Source organism: Condylura cristata, unplaced genomic scaffold (genome assembly GCF_000260355.1).
Source record: "Condylura cristata isolate star-nosed mole 26May11 unplaced genomic scaffold, ConCri1.0 scaffold00012, whole genome shotgun sequence".
NCBI lineage: Eukaryota > Metazoa > Chordata > Mammalia > Eulipotyphla > Talpidae > Condylura > Condylura cristata.
This window is the reverse complement of record NW_004567113.1, coordinates 42265438-42293335: the sequence shown is the minus strand read 5'-3', so window position 1 is coordinate 42293335 and position 27898 is coordinate 42265438.

The following is a 27898-nucleotide window of genomic DNA, read 5'->3' as shown; positions in this document are numbered from 1 at the left end:
TTTGCCTCAGTCATGGGACTACAACTGCGATGGAAAAATACACAAAATGTAGAACAATGTAAAAATAAATATGATAAAAAAGATTGTCTCAATTAAAATGGCCGATTTTACTTTATTTGTATGTTTACACATAAAATATTATCAATAATTTGACTCTCACTGATTAAATCGAGTGTAACTCTAAACTTCTGACATCATGTTCCATGTTCTTTTTTTTAAGACTTATTTATGGGTAGAATTATTGGGTTATAGGTGGGAGCTACAGGGGCTCGGACGATTCACCAGAGAGAGTGGCAAACAGAACAGGTGGACCTACATAAATATATTACTTAAAGGAGAAGTGAGTAAAGCAGGAGAGGTGTGCTGGGCCATGTGTGTCAGCTCCCTGGCCGGGAATTGAATGCAGGCCATGGCAGTGATAGCGCTGAGACTAACCCATACGCCACAAGGGAGGGATATATTCTATGTTCTTTCTCCAACATGCCAGAGACCCTTCCATTTCATAATATTAGTACTTGCTGTTTCCTCTGCAGAGAATCTCTTCATGATAGACCCTCTTCAATATACCTACTTTTATTTCCTCTATAATGGCTAACAGCATTTAAGAGGAATGTACATATTTAGCTAGTATTATTTTTGTCCATTAGCATGTAAGCTCAGCAAAAATGTACATATTTTATTTGCTGATATATGTTTTAGCACTTGGTAGGGTGCTTCATACAAAATAAGTACACGATAATATCAGCTGACTGCATAATTTAAAAATCAAGGCATGAACACCTTTATGGAATACAATTTCTCGTCCTACCATGTCTTTTAACATAAGTCATCATGGGCATTTTTGTAGCTAGCTTTTTAAATAGTGCCTAAATCTTATTTTATACAGTAGACAATGTTATTGCTCATATCAGAAAATTATAAAGGCTTTGCACCAAGCATTCTTTCCATTCCTCTTTGTATTGTGCATCAACTTTCTTCTTAATTAAAAAGCTGTAGTTGATTGGGACATTTAAATATATTCAAACAGTCAGTGTCATTGTTTCTTTGAAGAACAACAATATGCTGAATTAACACACACACACACAAAAGCACTAACAACACAGGTAATGTATAATGGTTTTTCATACAATTTTTTTTTTCTGGGATAGTAGGAGAATCTTTGACAGGAAATCAGAATTTGGAATCTTTTCTGGATCATTATATTTTGAGTGACTGTAACCTGCAAATGCACAGAACAATAGATCTGTCAAATATAATCAGGAGAAAAAAGGAGTTGTTTTTTGTTTTGTTTTGTTTTTTACTGGTATTACTCCATGATAAAATGTAGTGGCATGATAGATCAGTAGATAGGATAAGTGCTCTGTCAAGGCTTAACACACTGTCCAAGTAATACACAAACATATGTGTCCCAAGTAAGGCAACTGAAGCTGTAGGCATATTCTGAATATGTGCTTGATTTGTTTTTTAAGATTGGCTATCAATCAGAAGCCGCAGTGCTTGAGAGTAAGCGATGTAGGCAGCACCATTTTGTGTCTAATTTTTTTACTCCTGATAAAATAAAATGATTGATTTCATAAATGTCTTAGCTTATTTTCCATATTTTAATAAATATATTGTAAGTGTTGGTTAGAATAAAAATGGAGGCTGAAATAGAAAATGAACAAGTCCTAGAAAATTGTTAAAAGTATTTGTCTTCTTTAACAAGTAATTCAGCTAGTGAGACAAATGCAGAGGAAACCCAATTAATTTGAGCAACCATATTACCTCCTTATTTTCAGTGTAATATTTCTTGACTATTCTTTATAAAGAAGAAATGTGTATGGATGAGAGAACAGAAGCTAAAGAGAGAGAACTGAGCCATAAAAATGCTCTACACTTTGGACTGAGCCACTGAATGACAAGGTGAGCAATAAAATTCAAGACATGGAATTAGACTGAGGTTTTCAGTTTCTCTCTGCTTTTGACTGATTTTGATCTAATTACTGAAATGTAGTGATGTTTTTACTTTGCTTCCTGAGAATTTATATTGGGATGTTTCCTTTATTAGAAAATCTTACATCATAAGCGATATATAGTCTGATGAGAATTTCCTTGGGCATAATTTAACAAAAAACTTAAAGTAGGAAAATATTGTGAAATATAATAGCTTTAAGAATAAATATGTATTATATACACTAACATGTTATATTAGGGGGAAGCCTATACTTGCAAGTTTTGAAAAATTTCTAATATATATTGAATTATGGTTGTATTGTTTGGGCGTCTATTGCTTTATTTCAAAATGAGATGAGTAATACCTCCATAGGTTTCTAGACTTCTCAAGTGAGATAATAAATTTGAAACTTTTTGGAAATTGGTAAGTGTAAAATATTACTTCTGAATTCAGGAGAGCTCCATTTATGTCACAGTTGGCCCATTTGAGTGAGTCACTTAATCTCTAAGGACCTATAAAATGAAGAATTTGGTCGATGATTACTAAGGTCACTTTTAAAAATTATCAGCCTAGGAATCTAAAATAGAATCACTATAAAATGTAGATAATTATAATAATGTAGGACATCTGTATTGTCAGCAACTGTTTTATTTTAAAAGTAAGTATTTTATGGAGTGGTATTCTCAGACTTTTAAAGCATGGTGAATCAGTCTGTTGGGTATTAAGTAACTGCTTCCCAATTTTTCTTTATATGGTGCTTCAGAAACTCCAGTTTTTGTTAACTCAAACCATTATGTCTCCAGTTTCAGAAAATTTATTAGTGATTTCTCCAAACAGCCATAAAGTTGCATTCCCTCCTACATAATATTAATCTGTGAGTTTTAAAATATATATAGGATATGTGAAAAACAGAACAGAATGCAGTTTGGTGTTTTTTCTTGAAAGTCTCATCTCCAGAAGGCAGTGCTTCCAGGAACAGTCGCACACTGTCAGCTCATTTGTGTTGCCAGTGACACCATCTCGTTCCCAGAAGAGCATCTGTGCATTTTTGGAGAGTATGCTATACTTCTGGGAATGCAGCCCAGAGCATGCAAGATTTTGTATCATTTTAGAAAGTCATAGAAGGGACAATAAAATCTACATTTGCTGCAAGTTTTTTTTTTTTTTTTTTTTTTTTTGCAGTTGTCAGTCCTGGGTGGGACGAACAGCTGCAACAGTCATCTATTCTTACTATTATTTATTTTTTTTTCAAATGACTTTCCCTGCAGGTTGACTGTGGGATTTTCTATAGTTTCTCTTCCAAGCACACAACCACTCAGCCTTCTTTTCACTATTAAAGGAATAGCAGAAGCATTCACAATGACCAAAGCACTATTTGTATATAAGTGAAAGTGTAAATTTAATGAAAGTCTTACAGACAGACAATTGTTATTCTAATATTTGAGTATTTTAAAGTACATGAGAAAAATATACCCAATACACCAAGCATAAGATTTAATGAGTGCTTTGCTGCTTTAGAATGCAACTAAAGTAAACAGTGACACAATAAAGTAATTTGCATTGCTATGACCAGGTGAATCATAGATGCAGTGTTCAGAAAGTCCAGAGGAGTTAAGCTTTTAAAACTATTTTACTATGATGGCTTGCCAATTTTGGACAGTCAGATGATCTAAGTAGGAAGCATGAGCTTTCATATACTGAAGTGTGTCATCCCCATGTTTTTTATAGCATGATAAAAACTCCATTTCAATAAATTAATATAAAGGATGCCAATTGTATAAATAAAATAAAGTATGGCATGGTTCGTACTGTGTGTCTGTATATGTACCGAATAATTCTCTATTGAACATAATCTGGTTCAGTGGTTTAAAGGAAAGAATGTTAGTGCATAAAAGTATGAGTTATTTAAATATAAGGAATATAAGGTGATAATTTAATGACAAAAATATTCAAAACAGCATCAATTACATGCTACAGTTAGTAAATTGTAGCCATCACTGCTACTACTATTAGAATTACTATTTAATGGCATTAGGTTTGCTTGTGATAAAAACTGCGTATGTTTCAGAAAGACAGACTCCTTAAATAACCTTAACTTTTTGTTAATGTTGTAGAAATAAAAGCTGCAAAGCAAATATTGAATGTATTATGAAAATATATTTGTAATTTAAATTTCTATGAAACTGAAAACAGAGCAAACTAGCTCCTCTAACTTTGGAGGTATTCCCAAATTCTCATCTGACCTCAAACACCACTGTGAAACTTCCAAAGAATAAAACACAGTGTAAGGATGCTTAAGCATTTTCACATTTGTTAACACTAACTGGATAAAAATGTTAAAATTTTAGAATGCTCATTCATCATGTTTCATTTACTTGTAAGGTTTATATTTCCTGGAGTAATTTGCAATAAACTTATCTGCCTCTAAAAAGGTTTCAATAGTAAGCAGGGGTATAGTACAAGTAAGAGAGCTGGTGCAATGCTTTTGTTGAATAAGTTAATTCACTGTAAAATTACAGCTAAAGCTAAAAACTTAAGGCAGCAAATGTCATCTCATCTAGTAAAATCTCTTCACTCTAAATGGATTTATCCTCCATGTTGTGATTTCAGTTAGCATTTGTTATGTTGTATTCAAGCTAAATTCTATGGCCATGGAGACCTTTTGTTGTGTCAATCTTTGCCAACTAGAACAACTGGAGTGGCGATTTTAACTTTTTATGAACATCATGACAGAGTCTGGGAGTGATTTATGGGGATAAGCACAAAGAACACTGAAGTCACAGTGGTTCCAAACCAGGACCGGCTACGTAGTCAAATTGGTATCACAGGAGGAAATGCTGAGTCCGCCTCCACTCCCCTCCTCCCCCTGCCCACATACCCCAGACATGACTGCAATCATATGTAAAGCTGTAAAAGCCTATCAATCATTGTGAGGAAAGATCCTTGAACTCTTAGAATGTTTCCTAACATTTCTCTAGAACTGAGAAACAACAACTAGTTTTATACTGAAATCTGTTTTTCTTTTTTTTTTTAAGATTCATTTATTTATGCATACAGAACTGGGGTACAGACCAGAGGTGCAGGGGCAGTGAGAGGATTCACCAGAAACAGAGTGGAGAGCAGAACAGAAATATACTACTGAGGGGAGCAGCGGACGAGTCAGGAGAGGTCTGCTGCGCCTTGTGGATCACTTCTAGGGCCGGGGATAAAACTCATGCTGAAGTAGATTTAAATTCTTAGTGCTGTGCTTAAACCCGCTGTGCTACTTGGGGGAAGGTGAGGCAAAATCTGTTTTTCTTTTTAATGTGGTATCTGTTTACTTTTTAAGCTCTCCCTTTTCTATCTGAAGCAAAAGATTAACGCTTTTTTTTTAGCTGTATTATTATTTAATGAGATAATATTTGCTTACAACTAATATTCATGATTTTGAGGTTTAGGATGACATCTATTCAAACACTGTCCCCACATCACACCCATAACCATAACACCCTTAGTCCTCTATCATTACTCACAGGCTCCCACACTCTGCTCCACACTCTCTGCTTCCCTCTCTGCTAGTCTGATTTCCACAGTAAGATTTCTAAAATGTTTTTGTTTGTTTGTTTGATTGGTTTTGCATGTTATTGTTTTTCTGGATATTTTGCTTATGAGTGAAATCATAAGTATGTGTCTTCCTACTTATTTTTGTTGGAATCAAATTAACTTAATGTACAGGACAAGTTCATTGCTTTTTAAATGAATTAATTTCAAGAACATTTAGTGAAATGTAAAATTTAGGAACTAACAAAAACATGTAATTGCCAGTTTCTGATTCATTTGGATACTGAGAACTGTTAATCAAGAGATAAGGATAACTTGGTGGTTTATCTATATCTACACACACACCCACACACACACACACGTACACACATCAATAGGGACTGCTTATCCACAAGGAATATTTGACAATCTAAATGCAGTTTTAGTTTATCGTTACAACATCCACTTACCAGTATTTCATATGCAAGAAAGACTGAACTCAGAGATGGCAAAACTGAAACATCAGCCATCAAGCTTTGATTTTTGTATCATAATGACTTAGAAATTAATTCATATGAAGTATTTGTTAAAAAGTGTTGAGGTCCCTCCCTGGTGGTGCAGCAGATTAAAGCACAGCACTGGGAAGCTAAAGCCACTTCAGTATGAGTTAGATCTCCACCCTGGAGGTGACCCACATGGCCCAGCAAACAACTCCTGACCCGCCCACTGCTCCCCTCAGCAGTGTACCTAGTCAGTCAGCCTCTTCTGCTCCCCACTCTGTCTCTGGTGAAACCTCTCACTGGCCCTGCATCTCTGGCCTGTACCCCAGTTCTGTATGCATAAACAAATAAATCTCAAAAAAAATTAAAAAGTGTTTTGAACATTATAACATTATGAAGATATTGCTCAAGAGTAACAAAAGGAAAGACCTTTACATATAATTCCCCCAACTAGGATACTACTTTTGTATGCTAAGAATTGCTTCAGTCACTTCTTGCTACAGATATTACAGAATATTTGACGTGTTGAGAAGAATAACAGAATTTGCAGACTACCTCTTAGAACAAATTTGTCATTCAAAATCACTTATATTACAGCTAATTCTCAGTATTAGAACTGAGCTCAACGGAGTAGGTACATAGTTTTCTAGTTGCCATACATACATACATATACAAATATATATATATTTCAGTTGTAGTTCTTGGATTGGTTAATGTAAAAAGGAAAGAGCTTGTCTTGTCAAATTTTCATTTTAATGGTCAAGTTTCAAGGATCCAAAACTTGCTCACAAAGCAATAATATTAATACATATTTCATCCTACTCCTTGAAAAGTTAATTTTAGGCACATGTTTTTTACACTGACTAAGTTAATGGCCAGTGGGATTTTAAAATTAAGCATCCAATAATGTTTTGTTATAATGGTATTAATAATGGTGATAAGACATACTTAATGATCTTTTACCCAAAAAAATACTAAGTAAATAGCAATATAAAGATGGTAAATAAATGCAGCAAAAAACACACAGATTATATGTGAACAACCCAATTTTGAAAGCAGCAGTTTCATTTTAGTGTTTGTCTTCAAACAGATAAAATCTGTTATGAGAAGGACCAGTTTCCTGGATCAAAATAAATCATATGAGCCTGTATTTTTCATTTATTGGAGACTTCATTAAAATTAATCTGCAAAGACCTGCTCAGTTTTTCAATTAGTGCAATATATCTATTACTACTGATGATAAAAATATTTGTAATACTTTATTTCAAAACAATTTTAGTTGTAATTATCATATCATTTGGGGGTTTTATTGTATTCTCCAGAAAGAAAACAATATACATTGATTTTAAAACATTTGATAAAATTTCCTAAAATATTTAGAAATCCTTCCAGTGTTGGAAATAATTGTTTCAAGAATTTTAAACTCAAATGACTTTTGTTACATTTGGTTCGTGGACAGATTTCATTAGTCAACCCACATATCCAACCTACACACCAAACTTGGCATCAATTTTATGGCAGGCCTTGACAATAAAAGATATACTCAGATGCATAGCCATTTTTTTGGCAATGAAAATCAGGGTCATGCTTCAACAAAAAGACAACAGCTGAATAAATCAACAATTTACCATGGGAACAGAATCCCACCCATAGAAACACTTAATATCAAAAATACATTTGAAAAAAAGCATTATAAATATTTGAAATAGAAAATCTTCAAAAACAGTTGGTATTAGGCCTTTGTAGCATTTTCTGATCATTGGTTCTGCTACTATGAAGGTAGTAACCCTAGTCATTCACTATTTCATCATATTTCCACTGAATAAAGACTTGGGCAAAATCTGCCTCACCACTTGTCCATAAACAGGTTATTTGCTTTACAAACTTTTCTAAAATGCCTTGATTTTTATCAGGCTCATTTTGTAAGGACAAAAAAGAGAGGAAATTGAGGTATGCAAGCATCTATGTGCCCCCAAATCTAATCATAAATGTTTCCTTTTATTGATATTATGATCTCAAGATAAATAAGTCTCATCATGTTTATTGTTTAGATACCAATGATTCATAACTACATGCTATTACTTCTTTTGCTGAGATCTGCCTATCTGACTCACAGATGATAAACAATCAGAACAGTACACAAGCCAAAAGGGACCTCATCCAACTTATTCTTAGGTAAGTAAAACTGCAACTCAATAAATTTAAGTGTTTTAAAATATGTGAAGAATTTTTTTTTAAAAATGAATTGTAACTATAGGTATTTTAAAGCCCATCTCAATAAAATAGATATAAAAATCACATCAATCGATACAGAAAAAATATTTAATAAAATTCAACATGCATTTGTGATAAAAGCCCTCAAAATTTGGGATAGATGGGACATACGTGAACAAAATAAAAGTGATATATGAAAGACCTAAAACTAATCTTCACATATTCACAGTATAAAAAGTTGAAAGTTTTACCACTAACATTTTTACAAAATGAGCATGTCCACTACTATATACATCCCTGTTGGTAGAGATGTAAATTGGGACATCCTTTATGGAAAACAGTATGGCATTTTCTCCAAACAGCAAAAATAGATCTACCATATCATTCAGTAGTTCCACTCCTACATATCTAGTATCTACCCAAAGAATGCAAAAAACCCTAATCTGCAGGAACATAACATCTTTTTTCTTTGTAGCAGTATTTACAATGGTCAAGCATTAGAAACAACTTAAAAGCCCAAGGAAACATGAGTGGGTTGAGATGATTAGAGATACAGATGCACACACACACACACACACATACAAAGGATTATTACTTAGTGATGAAAGAGATAAAATTATGTCATTTATGTCAAAATGAGATGGAGAGGATTATGCTTAACCAAAATAAGTCAGAAGGGTAAAGACAAATATCACATGGTTTCACTTACATGTGGAATATAAAGAAACAAAGGGCCAAGTGAAACCAAGCTGATAACAAGTGCGAGAAATCTCTCCATGGAATTATGTTTATGGGGAGGTAGGAGGGTATAAAATGTTGATAAGGCCTGAAGGACTATGCGTCCTTTAGTGCTGAAAGTGGTGTGGTGACATATATGTGAAGAGGTGTAATCATATAATTCTGAATCATATACAGTTTTGTTAACTAATGTTACCTCAGAAGTTGAAAAATAAATTAAACCAGAATATTCTAATATCCAAAGCAGTATTAGCCCTCTTAAAGGTATTTTTAATGTTCCCAATTCAGTTTTTATTTCTATGAGTAAGGGAACTGCATATTTTATGCTATAACTTATTAGAGGTAATGACATTAAAATCAATTCACTAAAGATTTTGATCATCATTAAAAGAGGCAAGTAAGTGCTAGCAGTGATTGATGCAAATTGATAAATATTTGTGCATTTTCAAAACTAACAATCTCTAGAACCCTGTTGCATAACAGACATGGTGATAGGTACTTGATATTTGATAGCTTAATAGTTGCTCATTGAAGTGAAACATCTAAAGATGGAGGAGCCTGCAGTGAACAATCACTGTGTATCAGATATTACATATGTACAGGCTACATCTTATATGTTCCACAATGCTAATAAAACCACATTATTTTTAAATGAATAATATATGACAGTCACTTTACAAATAAGCTCATTTGATATTCAAGAAAACTCTTTTTTCCCTTAACAGGATTCTTAGGGAGAACACTACAACTCAGATATAAATGATGGTTTAGAATCCAAATTCAGTTCTTCAGCAATAGCACGATAAGGATACTGCTGTACATTCTCAACATAGATTTATTTTCATGACTGTCAAGCTTATTATCTTATTCACAAAAAAAAAATCTCAGTACATGTTGTTCTGTCTCTCTGGACAATTCTGTCACTCTGGACAAGAATTCTGGAAAATTCTTCCAATAAGTCCACTATTTCTCCCACTAGTCTAAGAACATTGTAGACTTGGCATTATCTTTCACAACTGTGTCAGTATTTAGCATAGTATTGAAAACAGATGAAGTACTTTAATTTTTTTTCTTTGAAAGGCACTTTATTTTTAATCAACATTGTAAACTATAGTCAGAGAAAAAGACAAGATTCTCATTCTTTGTGTAGGTTAATTAAATAGGTAAAATTGAACTGAACTACTATTCATTTCAAGAAATTGTACTCACACTTGCACCCATTATTTAATAATAATTTTTTATTATTACAAAAGTTTATTTTTACATCATTTTGTACATTTTTTTTCCATCTCAACTGTAATCCCTGTGGGTTTCCCATCACCAAGTCACCCGTGTGCCATCACCATAATCCCATGCACTTCCCTCCCCACCCCACCCTGTGTTTGATCCCATTCCCCACTCCACCCCCACAAAATGTCTCTGGTTGTTTGTTATTTTTGTTATTTTCTCGCCTGGTCCATTATACTCCTGCTATGAGTGAAACTATCTGGTAGTTTTCTTTTGCTTTCCGGCTTATCTCACTGAACAGGATCTTTTCCAGCTCCATCCAAGTTGCTGCAAAAGACATGTGTTTCTCTTTTTTGGTTGCTGAGTAATATTCCATTGTATATATGTACCACATCTTTCTAATCCAGTCATCTACTTTTGGGCATTTGGGCTGCTTCCATGTTTTTCCAATTGTAAATAAAGCAGCAATAAACATGGGGGTACAGGTATCTTTTTCAATCAGTGTTTTTGTGTCTTTTGGGTAGATACGTAGGAGTGGGATTGCTGGGTCGTAGGGAAGCTCCATGTTTAGCAGTTTGAGAAACCTCCAAACAGTTTTCCATAGTGGCTATACTAGTTTGCATTCCCACCAGCAGTGCAGGAGAGTTCCTTTTTCTCTACATCCTTGCCAACATTTGTTGCTGATAGTTGTTTAAAGATGTGCCATTCTCACTGGGGGTGAGGTGGTATCTCATTGTGGTTTTGATTTGCATCTCCCTTATTACGAGTGATGTTGAACATTTTGTCATATGCTTGTTGGCCATCTGCATTTCCTCTTTGGAGAAGTGTCTTTTCAGCTCTTCTGCCCATTTTTTGATGGGGTTGTTTATTTTTGTTGAGTTTCATCAGTTCTCCATATACTTTTGTAATCAATCCTTTATCGATACTTTTGTGTGAAAAAATGTTTTCCCAATTAGTGGGCTATCTGTTTGTTTTTAGTAATGTCTCTTTTGCTGTACAGAAGCTCTTTAACTTGATGTAGTCCCAATTATTTATCTATGCCTTCACTATTGTGGCATTGGGTGCTCTGTCTTTAAAGATGTCGCTGAAGTGTATGTCATGTAGTGTTTGACCCATCTTTGTGAAGTACTTTAATTTTTAATGCAAATAACATTCTTTTACTTCTGGAGATAAAGACATATTTTAGTGAACATTTAATAAGCATCTATTGGGATATTTCTATGTGACTGGGTCTAGTGATTTAGGAAGAATTATTTCAAAGTTATTCCTTTTGCTAAACGGACTCATCTATACTCTCTGAAAGTTGTACATTAATGACCTCTCATCTCAGTTATAAAAGTAGAATCCACACTCCAATAAAACATAACTAATGTGACATATGTATATCCACAGTAAGAAATAGAAGACTTTGTTGACACTATTGTGGGGTTAAGATTTGCCAGTAGGAACTGATGTTCCAGTTTTGAGTCTGAAATTCATATAGTTCTCCAACAGACTAGAAATTCAGGTAGGCTCTCCATGCAGTAGTGTTGGGCCAAATTTCTGTTGTCTTGCAGAAACATCAACTTTGTTTTTAGACTTTCAATTAACTAGGTAAGTCCGACCTAAATTATCAAGTATAGCATGCTTTAATTGAAGTCTACTGATTGTAGACATTAATTCCAACTTCAAATTAATTTAACATCAACATCTAGACTGGTGTTTCATAAGTAACTGGGCACTTTATCCAAATTAGTCTGACACAAAATTTGAACCATTGCAACTTCCATAGAAACTAAGTGAAAAATAGCACTTGTATATGAAGGACAGTTCAGACATGAAATTTACAGAGTTTCTTTCTATCTCATTAAAGTCTAAGTGGAAATAGTGGAAAATTGAAAAGTTATCACAGACCATTCCTATATGAAATCCAGTACTGATAATGGGTGTGAAGATGGCCTACTTCAAACCAAAAAAGGAACCTGATAAATCTTGGCTACTAATCTCTGCCAAGAGTTACAAAAGGTACTTAAAAATTAACACTACCGGCCCTCCCTGGTGGCGCAGCGGGTTAAAGCACAGCACTGAGAATCTGAAGCCACTTCCTTATGAGTTCGATTCCCGCCTGCGCCTGCCCCGGAGGAGACCACATGGCGAGCCAGACCTCTCCTGACCCGCCCGCTGCTCCCCTCAGCAGTGTTATTTCGACAATCTGCCTGTTCTGCTCCCCACTCTGTCTCTGGTGAAGCCTCTCACCGCCCCTGAGCCTCTGGCCTGTACCCCAGTTCTGTATGAATAAATAAATAAATCTTTAAAAAAAAATTAACACTACCCACAGAGCACTGTACTTGCTTAAGAGTATGAGTTGTGATCACAAGATACTAGGTTACTGTACATATCAAAATAACTGGCAAAAATATAATAGGTAAAAGTGATGCTGGAAATGTGAAAGAAAGAAACTGAGACATTTGACAAATCTAACTACATTCAGAAAAATTTCCCTTCAAATTACACTATAAAATTATTATAGCTACCAACATATACTTAAATTCTGGAAAAGTAGTTGTGATTATTGAGCTATATCCAAGAACTGTAAGTTTGGTATATTTCTAATTCTTTTTTGAACTTCAAACAGAATGCATAGGACATGTCACATAGTACTTAAGCAGATATTTCTTAAGCAAACCCTGTACTTGCTACAGAGAAAACATTGATGAAAACACATTATATTTGTTAAGAAAGAAGATAAGTTAAAAGAAGAAAACTCGGACCTCCCTGGTGGCGCAGCCAGTTAAAGCACAGCACTAAGAAGCTAAAGCCACTTCCGCATGAGTTTGATCCCCGCCTGCCCCAGAGGTGACCACATGGCATGACAGACCTCTCCTGACCCGCCCGCTGCTCCCCTCAGCAGTGTACTTCGTCAGTCTGCCTGTTCTGCTCCCCGTTCTCTCCCTGGTGAATCCTCTCATCCGCAGCATCTCTGGCTTTTACCCCAGTTCTGTATGAATAAATAAATAAATCTTAAAAAAAAAAAAAGAAGAAAACTCAGGTTGAAATGTGTCCTACTACTGAGTAGGCTCTGCACACCTACTTTAAAAACAAGTCAAAATGACAAGTGTAATCACTCACATCGATAACCCACTTCACACAATTCTTTTATTATCAAAACCTAGAATGGATGTGCAGTTAAAGTTGAAATATGCACAAGGATATAGTTACAGACTTTATGCAAGTAGACATTAAACAGAAATGTACAGAAATATACTGCTCATGTTGACAGCAGAGTTAAGAATTTGTGCAAAAAAACAAAAACAAACAAAAAAAACTTAGTGCAAGATCACAAATGCATAAAATAACTGACACGAAGTGAAGAATAATTGCAGACATTCTTCCCGCTCTTAACAAAGTTATTCTGATGTTCATGTATTTTTTTATTTAGAAAACACTTGACATATCCATTCAAATTTTGTATATATATTTTTTTCAGTAAGAAACCAATATTGTAAGGCAAATGCAACTGCAACATGCAACAGCAGTTTCTCTTTACTGCCACGTAGAAATGATGACTCAAAAGTCAATAGCTATTTGACATTCTCAGTAGCATCTTCAAGCTGGCAGATTTGAACTTAGTGAATGTCTGCTTGTAGTGAAATTGTAGGAGAAAACCTCTTTAGAGTGATCTGTTTTGCTTATTTTCAATATGTAATGAAAACAACATATGGGTTCTAGCAAAACATTGATGGACTTTTTTTTTTTTTTTTTCAAAATGCCTTAAATGAATTGTTTATTCTCACAGGGTCAGTTCAAATTTCAGAAGAGAGATGATCAGATCTTTGCCAGAACACAGGTTTTAGAATTGATGATACCCTCCTGCCTGTCTTATGATTGTTAAGGAGGTGAAGAACTTTGAGGTAGTTTGATTAGAGCAGACATGACAAACTATCTACTTTTACTTGCTGCAGGCATTTCAGTAGGGAATTTTGCCCAGAATTTGGCTTGAAAAATGTGTTACTATGGGTCCGGTTATTACATGCACTTTTATTTCACCAGTATCCTTCAAAGCTATCTGCAGGGCATTTAGTTAACATTTTTTTTTTTCTCTCTCTCTCTTTAAAGAGTAGTTTAGTAAAAACTCGCCCTTTCTTACAGTTGAGAATAGGATTCTTTTTTCTTGGAAGGCAGGACAATAGCGATTTAGTGTGCATGTTTCCTTTGAATTCCCTTTACACACAATTTTTAACCTTGTAATGCATACCAACCATCTATACACAACTCTGAGCCTGTCTTTTTTGCAATTTGAAATCACCAATTTGCATTACACATGTTAAGTTGCTAGCTTTGGCCACTTGACTCAGGAAATTATTGCTGAAAGACAGTTTAAAACATTGACTGAAGAGTCACATTCTCTTAGAATGGCAAATATTTTATATGCTAAAATCTTAGCTTTTCAAATTTTAGAGTAATAGAGCAATAATTTGAAGACCAAGTTTTTCAAAACCATGTTGATGTCTGACTCATGAAATTCCACTGTGTATGATCTGTATGGAGGAAACTGATTTTTTTTTTCATTTTTATTGTGTACTTGTTAATCTATTTCTAAAGGTATTATGCTAATTATAACACTACTCTTCACATTCAGAATCTGAATTGCTCATTTTCAAGTTTTTCTTTTTTTCAAATTGTAATCTGTTAATTACTTGTTTAATGGAGTGTGTAATTACCTACTTTAAGTTAGAAAACTGTTTCCATTTCAAAGAGAGAAACCTATTTTAGAAATGAAAGAATGTAAATGCAATCCTTTCTGATACAGAATAGAACTCTTTACCTCCCTTAATGGTTCTAAGTGAGAAAATGAGATTGAAAAACAACTCACTGTATTTTCTCTCTATGTCACTTTTCATACCATAGCAAATGTATGTGAAATATATGACAAAGGCAACAAGTATTCATTAACCCACATTTTTGGAGTGATTTTTACCCTTCATTTGTGCCATTAAAGCAGTTGCTCTCCAGAGTAGAAGGATAACCAATTTATTAATGTGATTCATTTAATATATTTTTCTCTTCATAGTACTAGTACAGAAGAATAAACTGAATTATGTAATAGATGAAAATATGGAATAAGTAACAGTATAAAAGTTTAAGAAATGCAAACATTATGACATGAAATAGGAAATACAAAATTAGAAATTAAAACTTATGGCATGAAAATATGAGCTATACATAAGAAAAACATTACAAGATACCCATCTTTACCAGTACTATTCAACATAGACTGGAAATCCTAATAAAGCAATTAAACAAAACTTATACACAATATCCAATTTAAAATGGAAGAATAAAAGCCATTATTGTTATAGATGCCTTGGCAATATAGAAGGGAAAAATGGAAAACTCCAGTTTAAAAAAATAGAAATTAAAAAAAAAAACTATTAGAAATAGTTAAAGAAAAAAACTGTTAAGGAAAACTTGTAGGAAACAAAAGTAATATGCAAAGATATTTTACATTTCTATATCTATATACAGATGAGCAGACAGAGAAACATTATTTCTCTTTCTGGAATCAGGAAAACCATCTGAGAGACAACCACATCAAATACAGTTAGATCCACTAGAACAAATTTAACCAGAGAAACAGAAACGTTGTTACAAGAGACAAAGGACACAAAGGAATGGAAAGGTGTGTCATGTTAATGGATTAGAAGAGAACTAAAATCATTCCAATGTCTATATTATTTAAACCAATATACCAATATACAAATTCAAAACAACCCTTATCAAAAGCCAAACAGTATTCTTCACATGTAAAAAAAAAATAAAATAAAATAACTCAAGTAGCAAAAGCAGTTGCAAGAAAAACAACAAAATGGATGTCTCTCTGGCTTTAAGTAATATAATTAATGAATAATTAAAACAACTTGATATTGAAATAAAAGTAGTGACACAATGGAAATGGAAAAAGAACTTAGTCAAGAAATAAAAACACACAGGTAATTTATCACAAAAGAAGGAAAAGCTTATAATCAAATATGGCATGTCTCTCCTATAAGTAGTACTGAAAAGTTAATAGTCAAAAAAAAAAGTAGACCAAAAAATAATTAAATGAAATTAAGAATAGGATGTAAAAACTGAAACCATAAACAAAACATGAAAACATAGGTAATTACTCCTTGACATCAATCTCAGAAATGTATTTGGGGATTTGGTACCAATGGCAAGGGAAATAAAATTAAAAATAAACAAATGAGACTTTATCAAACTAAAGATTCTGCACAGAGAAACTTACATCAAAACAAAATAAATGTTTAGTGATGGAAGTTATTTTCACATCATACCTCCAAAAGATTAATATATAAATAAAAAGGTAAAATAATAGCAACTATACAAAACAAACAAACCTTTAAGATAGAAGACCGGAACAGTAATTTCTCTAATGAAAACATACTGAACCCCAACAGGCACATGAGAAGTTTTTCACCTCTTATTATTAGTAAAGACAGATCAAAAAGATAATGAGCTATCACCTCATTTCTGTGAGAATGACAATTATCAAAAAGACAAGAAACAATGTTTAGAAAGGAGGTGCAGAGGCGGAAAGCATTATACAGTCTTGATGGGTAAATAAATTGGGCCAATCATTATTGAAAGCACTATGGAGATTCCTCAAAAAATTTAAACAGCAATTACAATAGGATTAAACTATTCCACTTCTCAGTATTTACTCAAAAAATACTAATTCAAAGAGTTATTTCATCCCTATTTATTGTGTCAATGGTTACAACAGACAATAAGTGAAAATAACCTAAGTACCCTTCAATTAATGAGTGGATAAAGAAGATACAGTATTTATATAATGGGATACAGCTAAGCTATTAATAAAAATATTAAATACTGATACTTGCACTAATATGGATGTGTTATGCTTAGTGAAATAATTCAAAGACATGTGATTTGATTCATATGTTGCATGTAGAGAAAAGAGATGAAGTAAATAAGTAAACTTTTGGACTAAAAACTCAATCAGTGGCTAGAAGAAGATAAGAGGATGCGGTTTTGGGTAAATCAGGGAGGAGGAGGCAGTGCTTGGAAATAGTCATCTTTATAAACACATGCTCATTCAAAATAAGGCACATCTGAAATGCATGTAATCTTAAAATGCAAAGAGGTTCGATTAAAATATGTAGAATATAAATACATTGTTAGATGTTAGGGGAATGCAAATTAACTTCATAATATATCACTTCACATCCACTTGGATGGCTGAAACTAGAAGAATGAACAAGGGCAAGTTGATGAGTATCTGTAATAATGAGAATCCTGGGACATTGTTGGAGAGAATAGAAGCAGTATAGTCACTTAGGAAAAAGTTTTTGCAATTCTTTAAAAGGATAAACATAATTAAATTATCTAGTAATTCCAGTCTTAGCTATATGCCCAAAAGGACTAAACATGCATGTTCACACACAAAAAAGTTGCATATGAATATGCATAGCACTGTTTGCTAAAATGTGGCTAGCAAGTGGCAACAACCCAAATAAACATAAAATGTTAATTAACTGGTAAAGAGAAGCATTATATAATCATACAATAGAATAGTTGGCTATAATGAGGGATAAAATGTCATCACATATTGAAACTTGAATGAGCTTTGAATACTGTGGTAAGTGAAAGCAGTCAGACACAAAGGGTTACAGATATTTTATTACATACACACACACACACACACACACACTAATAGAAATGAGGTTTCTTTTGCTGAAACGAAAAGTTCTACAGTCAGAGATTGTAACTGTACAACTTTTGAATATACTAAACAACTGAACTTCATAGTTTAATGGAGTCAGTTTTCTGGTATGCAAATTATATGTCAATTAAGAGCTCCCTCAAAATCTAATGATAGCTGCTATTGCAGCAGGTGTACCTTATTCCCTGCCCAATCTTTGCAAAATTATATGCTGTTTATCAATTGACTTCATGAGGAAATTAAAAGACATTTTTCTCACTTGAATATTTCATGATGGGATATATATGTTTCCTCTAGCTATACTGATTTTATTTGCTGATTTGTTTCATCAAAAGGTATTATTTAAATGATTCTGCTCTTGTTTGAGAAGATACAAGCTTTATAAAATAAAAAGAGATAATATCCTTCTGCAAGGTTTGTATAATAGGTCAGGGTATCTCTTCTGATGTTCATATTCTGAATTAAAATATATAAAAGTTTGAAGAAATGTTTTTTGATTTGTAAGTACTAATCACAAAGTCTTTTATAGGAAGAAAAACATTTTTTTGTTTTAATGAATTTCTTTTGTTGTAGCTAATCATATCTCCTGTTTTACATATTCTGTTTTAGTTGAATATTTATAATGAATGTTGTATTCATTAAGAATTGCAATAACTTCTGCATTGTGGTTTGATTTATGTAAGATTATGAGGCACAGACACACGCTGTATTAATCAAAATGTTTTATCTTGATAAGTGGTTCTGATACAATTTTGTTATCTATTCTATGTATCTATTTACTAAGTACTTTTGCAATTTGATGTTATCTGTTCAATTCATTTTCATTTTTAGCTATTGATGTTTGTTTGTTAATATTCAGACTGAGGGGTACCCCAAGTCCTGAAACCTATACACTCTAAATGGGCTCTGCCATGTGGCATGAAGATAAAGCATATACCTAGTGTGAATGACTTTTAATAAGATAGTGTACAGAGAGAAAAAAAAAACAAAGGATATTAGCATCCCAATAAAAGTACCCAAATTGGGCTCTCCCTGGTGGTGCAGCTGGTTAAAGCACTGCACTAAGAAGCTAAAGCCACTTCAGCATGAGTTCAATCCCCGCCTGCCCTTGACGTGATCCATATGGCATGGCAGACCTCTCCTGACCCGCCCAATGCTCCCCTCAGCAGTGTTATTTTGACAATCTGCCTGTTCTGCTCCCTACTCTGTCTCTGGTGAAGCCTCTCATCGCCCCTGCACCTGGGACTGTACCCCAGTTCTGTATGCACAAATAAATAAATCTTAAAAAAAAAAAAAAAGATACCCAAATTTACCCATCCCCTTCTGGGTAAATGTCCAGTCAAATAGGGTTGGCCTTAATCAAGCCTGCAAGCTTACAGCAAGGCTAAGAACTTCTAAGATACTTTCCTATGGATAGCCATAGGATAGGGCAGAAGTCAGTAAAATATCGGGTGAAATGAGCAAAATTAAAGTATAAGTCAAGCTAACAGCTACCATTGTCAGCCTCCAAACAGGTCTCTCACCCAAGTCTCTTCCAAGTATCTCTACATGTCTCCTTCCGTGTGCCCTAATTACCTGGTACAAGTACAAAGCTAAAAACCTTCATACATCTTCATACATCTCTGCTTCATTCCTCTCCCATCTTCTTTAGTGTCACTTCTGTTCTCATTCCATCACCCTTCACAGGGGGGACAGGGAACCAGAAACCTCTTCTTTTTATAAAGGTTATACTTTGTGAACATTTTCATTACCCTATCTCACTGCCTGGTAGTATTTAGTCCCTGAAATTCCACAAATGTAATTTTTTGAATATGTTTTTTTTTTTAAATCAGAAAACAGTAATTTTATTTTACAAATGAAAAGCAAAGTAACTGTCATGACTGGAGATTAAGTCTTTGATCATGCGGATATTATATTTAACAGGACCAACACCAAAATATCATTTGGTATTGCCTGACGTTCTATTTGATAGATCTTACCCAAAAGCACTTTCTTTATAGGGATGAACAAGGCTAGAAAGATGTGACTGTGGGAGTAGGATGAAAGGTGAAGTGATAAAGATTATTTTACCCTGAGGCCAATCTCTTGTCAGGAAGGGACTATTAAGGGCCAGCAGCATGCTGACTGAGGAGTCATCAAGGTTCAAAGATCTGGAAAAAGTAGATAAATTTAACCAAAATTTGCTTTTTTAAATTCTGACTTAAGTACAGACAAGCCATTCAGCTTGTTTCTTTTACAAAGCAAACAATGGGAATTTGGAAGATGCATGTCTGGCCTTGCTATCAGTAAGATGGAGGCATCTAGAAGTCTTACGTAAGTCACATTGAGATGGCTTATTGCTTCACAGTAAGAAGGAGGTGAAAGTTCGTAAGCATTAGATGACTGTTTTCCAGGAGCACAGAGCTCAGATAAAATCCAACATTATTAAATAGAACAATAGACTATAACACATTAAGAAAATATATAATAATTTTCCTCATTAATTCCTTGATGCAAATTAGTTTAGTCTTCCAAGACTTTAATTTCCTTGGTGATTATAGATTACAGTCATCTCCTATTTGTGGGTTTTAATGATTTTGGCCAAACTAATGTCTGGGACAAACCTTCCCAGTCCCTCATAGCTTAAATGAATACATGACTTGTGCTATGCTTTATCAGGAAAACATTTTATAGTATTTTCCATGGTATTTCTCCTCTATTTGAGCTTTCTTGTTTAATGCCTATGAGAATGTCCTATTCCAAAAGCAGAAGTTACTAGGTAAAAACATTCAGGAATGTGGTTGATATTTATATCCCAGAGAAATCATAAATACAATACTCTATGTGCATATGTTTAGTTTTTATAAGAAAAAAAAAACAGAATTTCAAAGGACACTCAAACTAGTTGCTGTGTCAAGACATTGCCTTTGGCTTTATAGATTTTTATGACAATGAGTATTTCAGGTTGTGAAATAATTATACTTTGATGGAAAAGTAATCAACTAGAATTTCAGTACTCCCTATCAGTTGAATAAACTTAATTAACATGAGGCTGCCTTTGAAAATGTGGGTAAACTTTCAGTTCATCTATTCATTCACATTTAGTTCTTCTACAAAAACAAATTAGTAAGCTTGAGTGACTGAGTGAGAAACCTTCCTGCTAAGGTCATCAATGTAATCAATGCTCTGGGACTCAAACTACTGGTGTCAGTAGATACCCCATGGCATCATCAACTCTGTTGACCACAAGCTTTTTTTTTTTTTTTTTTTACTGTATTCCTACAGTTTCAACCACACAAATATGATAAGCTGAAGCATCCATAATTTGTATATTAAGAAAATGGTTGAAGGAAAAATGCTGCAACTGTACATCGTAGAAGGAAATTAATTTCCCAAAGTATCACAATTAAATACATATGAAACTTAACTTTCTCAATTGTTTGCAGCCAAATGGTTAAGAAGAAACCAACATTTACATTTACTGAAAGTACAGCATTTGCAATAGTTTTGCTATATGGAACATCTACATACTTTTTTAAAGTAAATATTGTTGGATTGGATGTTTATACTTATATGATTTCTTTATAAATGGAAACATCTGTGCATGAGGCATCACCATGCTGCATTCATTCAGAGAGTAATCAAAACTAGTTTCACTGCTTTGAAGAAAGGATTTCTGAATCCATGGAAATTAAGAATGCTTGCTATGATAAGGCAATTACTGTTTGGGTGAAATATTTTCCATTTATATAGAGACCCAATGAATTTAAAACTGGACCGCAATTTTTAGCTTGAGGAAGCAAAGATGCTAACTTTGATAATATTCTTTTCTATACAAATATAGGTATCCCATATTGGTAATTATATGTGTATGTCTTAAGATAGTTCATATATGCTTTTATATACATTTGATATAATTTTGAATAGATTATAAATTACACATTTCACATGTAATGGTGGACTTTGCTATGGACACCACATTTGTAAAAGGCATAGATATGTCACATTTTAGGTAACAAATAAATTAAGCACACAAATCAAATTTGTGCTAAACTTCAGAAACTACAGTATATTACATCACAATCCAAGAAGAAAATGAAGGAATAGTAACAGTGCTCTAAGACTTAAAGTAATTATGATCTATTATAAGTAACCAAGTATTGAGTGAGTTAGGGAAAGCCACAGGTCTATTTATTTGCACTAACTAAAACCACTGATAAAACTTAAAGAATGGAAAGAAATAAAAGGGGAAACCGTCAACATGATGTAAATTCAATATAAGAAGTGAATTTTTTCTATTCATCTTTAGAGAAAGAAATGCATTAATAAGGTACAACAAAAATACATGAAATGGCATTGGGAATTGTTGACTAATTTTAAGTATAATGCCAATTAAAAAGTGGTCTATAGATTAATAATATAAAATACTGACAAAGTCTATGTTTTGACAATATTTTATTCTGAAAGTCAAACAATGAAGACATTAATTTTTACGCAGAAAAATACAACCATATTAATGAATAAATATATAGGATTTAGTTCACATACTGATTCATCATTAGTAATGAATTGAGAGGTTTTTATTCATGACCCAAATCATTACTTAAATCAAGAGACTAATCACTTGACATGTGTCAGCCAAATGATCAGACCAAGTTGGGTATGTGTGGTAACATGAGTTTATTACTTGAATTAAACAAGGGGGCATGGATTCAAATCACTGTTTCCCTTCCTAAGGAAATTAAGATCTTTACAGGACTACTGTTATTTGAGTAGGGGTAGGGTATGGGGGGGGATGTCCAGAATCTTTTCTACATAGAGACAATGTTGCTTCTTAACCAGATCTTGCCTTTGTATTTATTTCATGTTCAGAAAGTGGCAGCTAAGCTTTCCCTTGGAAAGTATTTTTATTATGAAAATTAGGTTGTAATGAAACTGAGGTAATTTTAGGTCACTGAGGGTACTTTTGCCCACAGTGGTTTAATACTTAACCAGTTTGTGCAAAAATGGAAAACGTACCCTTCGCTAAACATAAACTGAAATACACTGCTGAGGGGAGTAGCAGATGAAACAAGAGATCTGCTGTGCCATGTGGGTTACCTCCTTAGCTGGGGATGGAACTTGTGCTTCAGTGGCTGTCCATAGCTTCTAAGGTGCAGAGATTTAACACCTTACACTGGCAGGAAGGCCCAACCTATCTCATCTTCGTAAGACAGACAATAAAATGAGTATCTGGACCCTCCCTGGTGGTACAATGTATTAGAACACAGCACCACAAGCTAGCCGCAGCCACTTCAGTGAGAGCTTGATCCCTGGCCCGGGAGGTGATCCACAAGGCACGGTGGACCTCTCCTGACCTTTCCACTGCTCCCCACTTCACTGATCTGCCTACTCTGCTCCCCACTCTGTCTCTGGTCTATCCTTTCGCAGTCCTAGCACCACTGGCCTATACCCCAGTTCTGTATGCATAACTGAATCTTTTTAAAAAATGAATATAAAATTACTTATTTCCTTGTGAACTTAATATATATACCTAAAATTTATGTGCAAATTTGTGTAATTCATTTTTTAACATACCTTCACTGAGTTAAATTATAGGCATATAGTTATGTAATGAAGACACCCAAGACACAGACCAGTTCCATCACTGCAAAGTTGAAACTACTGCCCACTTCCAACCAACCCTTCCTCCCCTCCACTTGTGAAAATCATGGCTCTGTTTACACACCTGTATTTTGCTTATTTTTGCAGACCTTCATAAATACGTATGGATAACACAACCTGTGACCTTTCAGATTGGCTTCTCTAAGAGGCATAAGGCCTCTGAGATCCATCTACATCAATATTTTATTCCACTTTATTGCTAAATAGTATCTCATTACACGAAGTTACCATCATTTGTCCACTTGAGTTGATTCAGTGTTTGGTGATGATGAATAAATTACTACAAACAAACAAGCAACAACAACAAAAAATCTACTCTTACAAAGCAGATTTCAAGGAGCACAAATGGCAATTGATCTTAGTGATTCTGCCTCTGGATATGCTTTTGAAAAGGGATTTTAGAATTCATAAAACATGCACAAAATGGGCCCTTCCTAGTAGTGCAGTGGGTTAAAGCACAGCACTAGGAGCTAAAGCCACTTCAGCATGGGTTCCATCCCCTCCTGCTCTGGAGGTGATCCATATGGCGTGGTAGACCTCTCCTGACCTGCCCGCTGCTCTCCTCAGCTGTGTACTTCATTGAGCTGCCTGTTCTGCTCCCCACTCTGTCTCTAGTGAATCCTCTCACTGACCCTGCACCTCTGCTTTGTACCCCAGTTCTGTATGAATAAAAATAAGTAAATCTTAAAAAAAAAGTAACTGAAATGATTCACATCAAACTTTATAGCAGAATGCTGAAGGAGGGCTGAAAAATCAAGAGGACTAGTACTTATGAAGTATTCTACTTTAAAGGACAACTTATCCATGGCATCTTTGTAGGATAATTTTACAATATGCACTTAAATAAATGTATGGAAGTAGAGATCATATTTTTTGAATAAAAAGTATCCCTCCATATTAATAGAGTTTAAAATCAGCATTGTGAATAAGAATATCTTAAGGGCTAAATTGTGTACCCCAAAATTACAGTACCTAAGAATGTGACTGTACTTAAGTTAGAGCGTTTAAAGACATAATTAATGCTAAAGAGATTCTCATGGGCCCTAGTCTAAGGAGACTGGTGTCCTCATAAGAAGAAAATATTATGACACAGAAGATGCAACCGGAATGTCTACACAGAGAGAAAAACAAAATCACGTGAGTATTTAACAAGAAAAAAGCTAACTCTATCTGTAAGCCAAGGAGTGAGGTTTCAAGAAAAGCCAGACCGGCTAATGCCTTAACCTGGGACTTAGCCTCCAGAACTGTGAATAAATAAATATCTGTTGTTTTAATCATCTAGTCTTGTTAGTGGCACATTTTTGTTATGGTATTCCAATCAATTATTACAGATTTCTACTTTCATATTTGAGTGCTTTGGAAGGGAACCTTGAAACTCTTTCAGGATATGTGTGGGTATCATCCTAAAATATTTTATCCCTTTTGATATTTGCAATAATGGCAAAAAACAACCAAGCACAAGACTTTTGGCACCTTAGTACCCATCAAGGTAGCCACACTAAGTCCCTTACAGGTGATCATTGTATTCTTCAGTTCCAGATGCTTTCAGGTGGGCATTATGAAGCAGTAACAACTAAATTTTATTTAAATTATTGACCCTTTGTACATAACTTAGTGGTACTTAGTATGTCAAAATAAAAATTTTCATTGAGCACTCTCCATGCATACCAAAATATTAACGACTGTTGCCAGGAAAAGCACTTTCACTAGTTTGAACTGCAAGTTGAGATAGTCATGCTTTTTATACAGTGCCACTTGTAAGAATGCTAACATGAAAGAATGACTGGTTGACATATTATGTTTACTTAGAAGTGGGTATTTGGCAAGCATTTTCTCCAAATAAATGACATGAGCTTGTCACTGCATGGAAATCAACTGACAATGGTTTTGGCAACACTAATATTTAAACACTTTAGGATTTTGGAAAACCTGAATACATTTCCATGCGTCTGACAACTTCTCAATAGTTAGGGACATTTCTGATGAGACTGGAGGCAATGTTTATGAATGTGATTTTTTGATACTATAAAGTGAAGTGTGTAAACATCAGCAGTATTTTAATAACTTAGAGAACTAATGCCTTCCAGATAATTAGGGCATGACATCCTTAAGTCATGCAAGAGTAAAAAATACTTTCACACTGTCTGGTGTTTTTTGGGGATTTCAAAGTAACAAAGTATGAAAAGTTAATTTCAGAATCTATATTGCAGCAACTTTAATTTTTTTTTATTTTGGTCTGTTATAAGAGCATATCAGCAATTATCTGAAAAGCAATGAAAATACCCCCTACTTTTCAAACGACATATTTGTATGAGGCTGAATTTATTTTAACATACTTCAATCAAAATAGCACATAGTTATACATCAAAAATAGATATACATATAAGAATTCAGATGATACCTCTTAAACTAGTTATCAAAGATATTGTAAAATTAAAAAAAATGACTTGTGCTAATTTATTTTGAAATGCAAATTATCAATGATAAAATATTGTTTGCATTTTATACAATATCATTATTTCAATATTAATGCTATTTCCTAAACTTTCATAATATATTGATGGTTATAAGCTACATGAAGTCATTTGCATTTTTCAATGTTTTTATTAGTGTTAAGAATTGTGAGCCCAAAAATTTTGAGGACAACTGAAAATATATGCAGGGGGAGACCTAATAGCCTTTGAAAGTTGAGTATTTCTGTATTTCTACTTGCTTTAAAATTTATTCATATGATAAGTAGTTATATTCTGTGATTCATTTTTACCAGTCAACAAGTTCTGGCTCAAAGGCACAATTCTAGGTAATGGAGATATAGCAGAGGGAAAAAAAAATTGAAAAAGCCCTGTTTTCATGGAGCCTATGTACCAGTAGGATAGCTATAAGTACATAAATAAATATGTAAAACACACATTTTACAAGTTCCTTTGTAATAAAAAATAGTTTCTATACTTTAGGTACTGTAAATCAATCATAAATTCCAGTACTCAAAAGTAATCATATAATATACTTCATGAATTTTAAACCACATGTATGGACTCTGTTTAGGTTAGATTCTAACTTGAATCAGTCATCTTGGCCCATCTTTACATGAACATTTGGATGCAAACCAGACATTTCATTAGCCAAATGATACTAAAAGCATGTCACTTAAACTCTGTCATTTAAAATCTATTCCATCTGGCCAACTTGGCTATTGAGTCAGCTGATTTTATTTCAAAGGCATTCTGAACTTGGCCATGCAATCACAGAACAGGCCTTCTCTAGGTTAAGGTACTACACAGTATGAGGAATGTAATTCTAATTTATGTGGACCACAAAAGCTATGACCCTTTAGGTTGAAGGAAGCTAACTTTATTTCATGTTATAAGCTAAGTAGGATCAGCTTCTGTTTACTTAATCTTCCTTTAGTTTTTCTAACTGCTCTCCAGAGCTGTGCACCACTAACCTACCTGTAACTTCCATATCAAACATTCCAATGCCGTATCTCTACATCAAGTCTTAATGAAATTAAGAATATTTGAATACGCTCTCACAAAATTTCAATACACAGAATTGTTGACTCAAATATATTTGCAAGTTTGGCCACACAATCAGTATACTGTCCTTCAGACACCTCTGTGAACACTGAGTGAAAAAAAAAAATCCATTTTAAAATCCATTTTTAAAAGTTCAGTTTCCACAGGTTACTAAGTTTGATTGGATCAGAAAAATATATGCTACTTCATTGATATTTAAAATAATAATTAGGAGAAATCAGAAACCAAGACACATCAAAAAAAAAAAATCTACAGAAAAGCTTGGGAGCACAAAAGTTAGAGCTACAACTTCTAATACGTAGGAAATATAGGATTGGAATATCAGAAATCACTATGGATGATCTTGGCATTCTGCAGCATCAAATGGTGATTATTTAAATGAGACTCAGGAGTTACAGGAAACCTCTGTCTACTACCAGTTGAAGAGTATGATAAGCTTATGGTTGTTATGAAAACAGAAGCCCTGGCTACTATACATCACATATAATAATTTTCATTAATGGAAATCAATCCACATTTCTAGATTCTGCAAAGTGTGATCTCACAGCCATGGTTATGGGAAGTAAAATTCTCAGGCTTCCACACTTTAGTGGAGAACAAAGCAAGTTTGGCAGTGATATTGGCATTTGAAATATAGAAATATCCAGTACATCTGCATAATATTTATTATGCCATGATAAATGTACCATTGTGAACATCTAACAACAGCCTATTTGTTTTAAGATCAGTAAAAAAATCATTAAAAAAAAAAAAAACAGGTCAAATACCTTAGAAAAAATAAAAGGTTAAAAAGAGGGCCCTCCCTGGTGGCACAGTGGGTTAAAGCACAGCACTGAGAATCTAAAAGCCGCTTCCGCATGAGTTC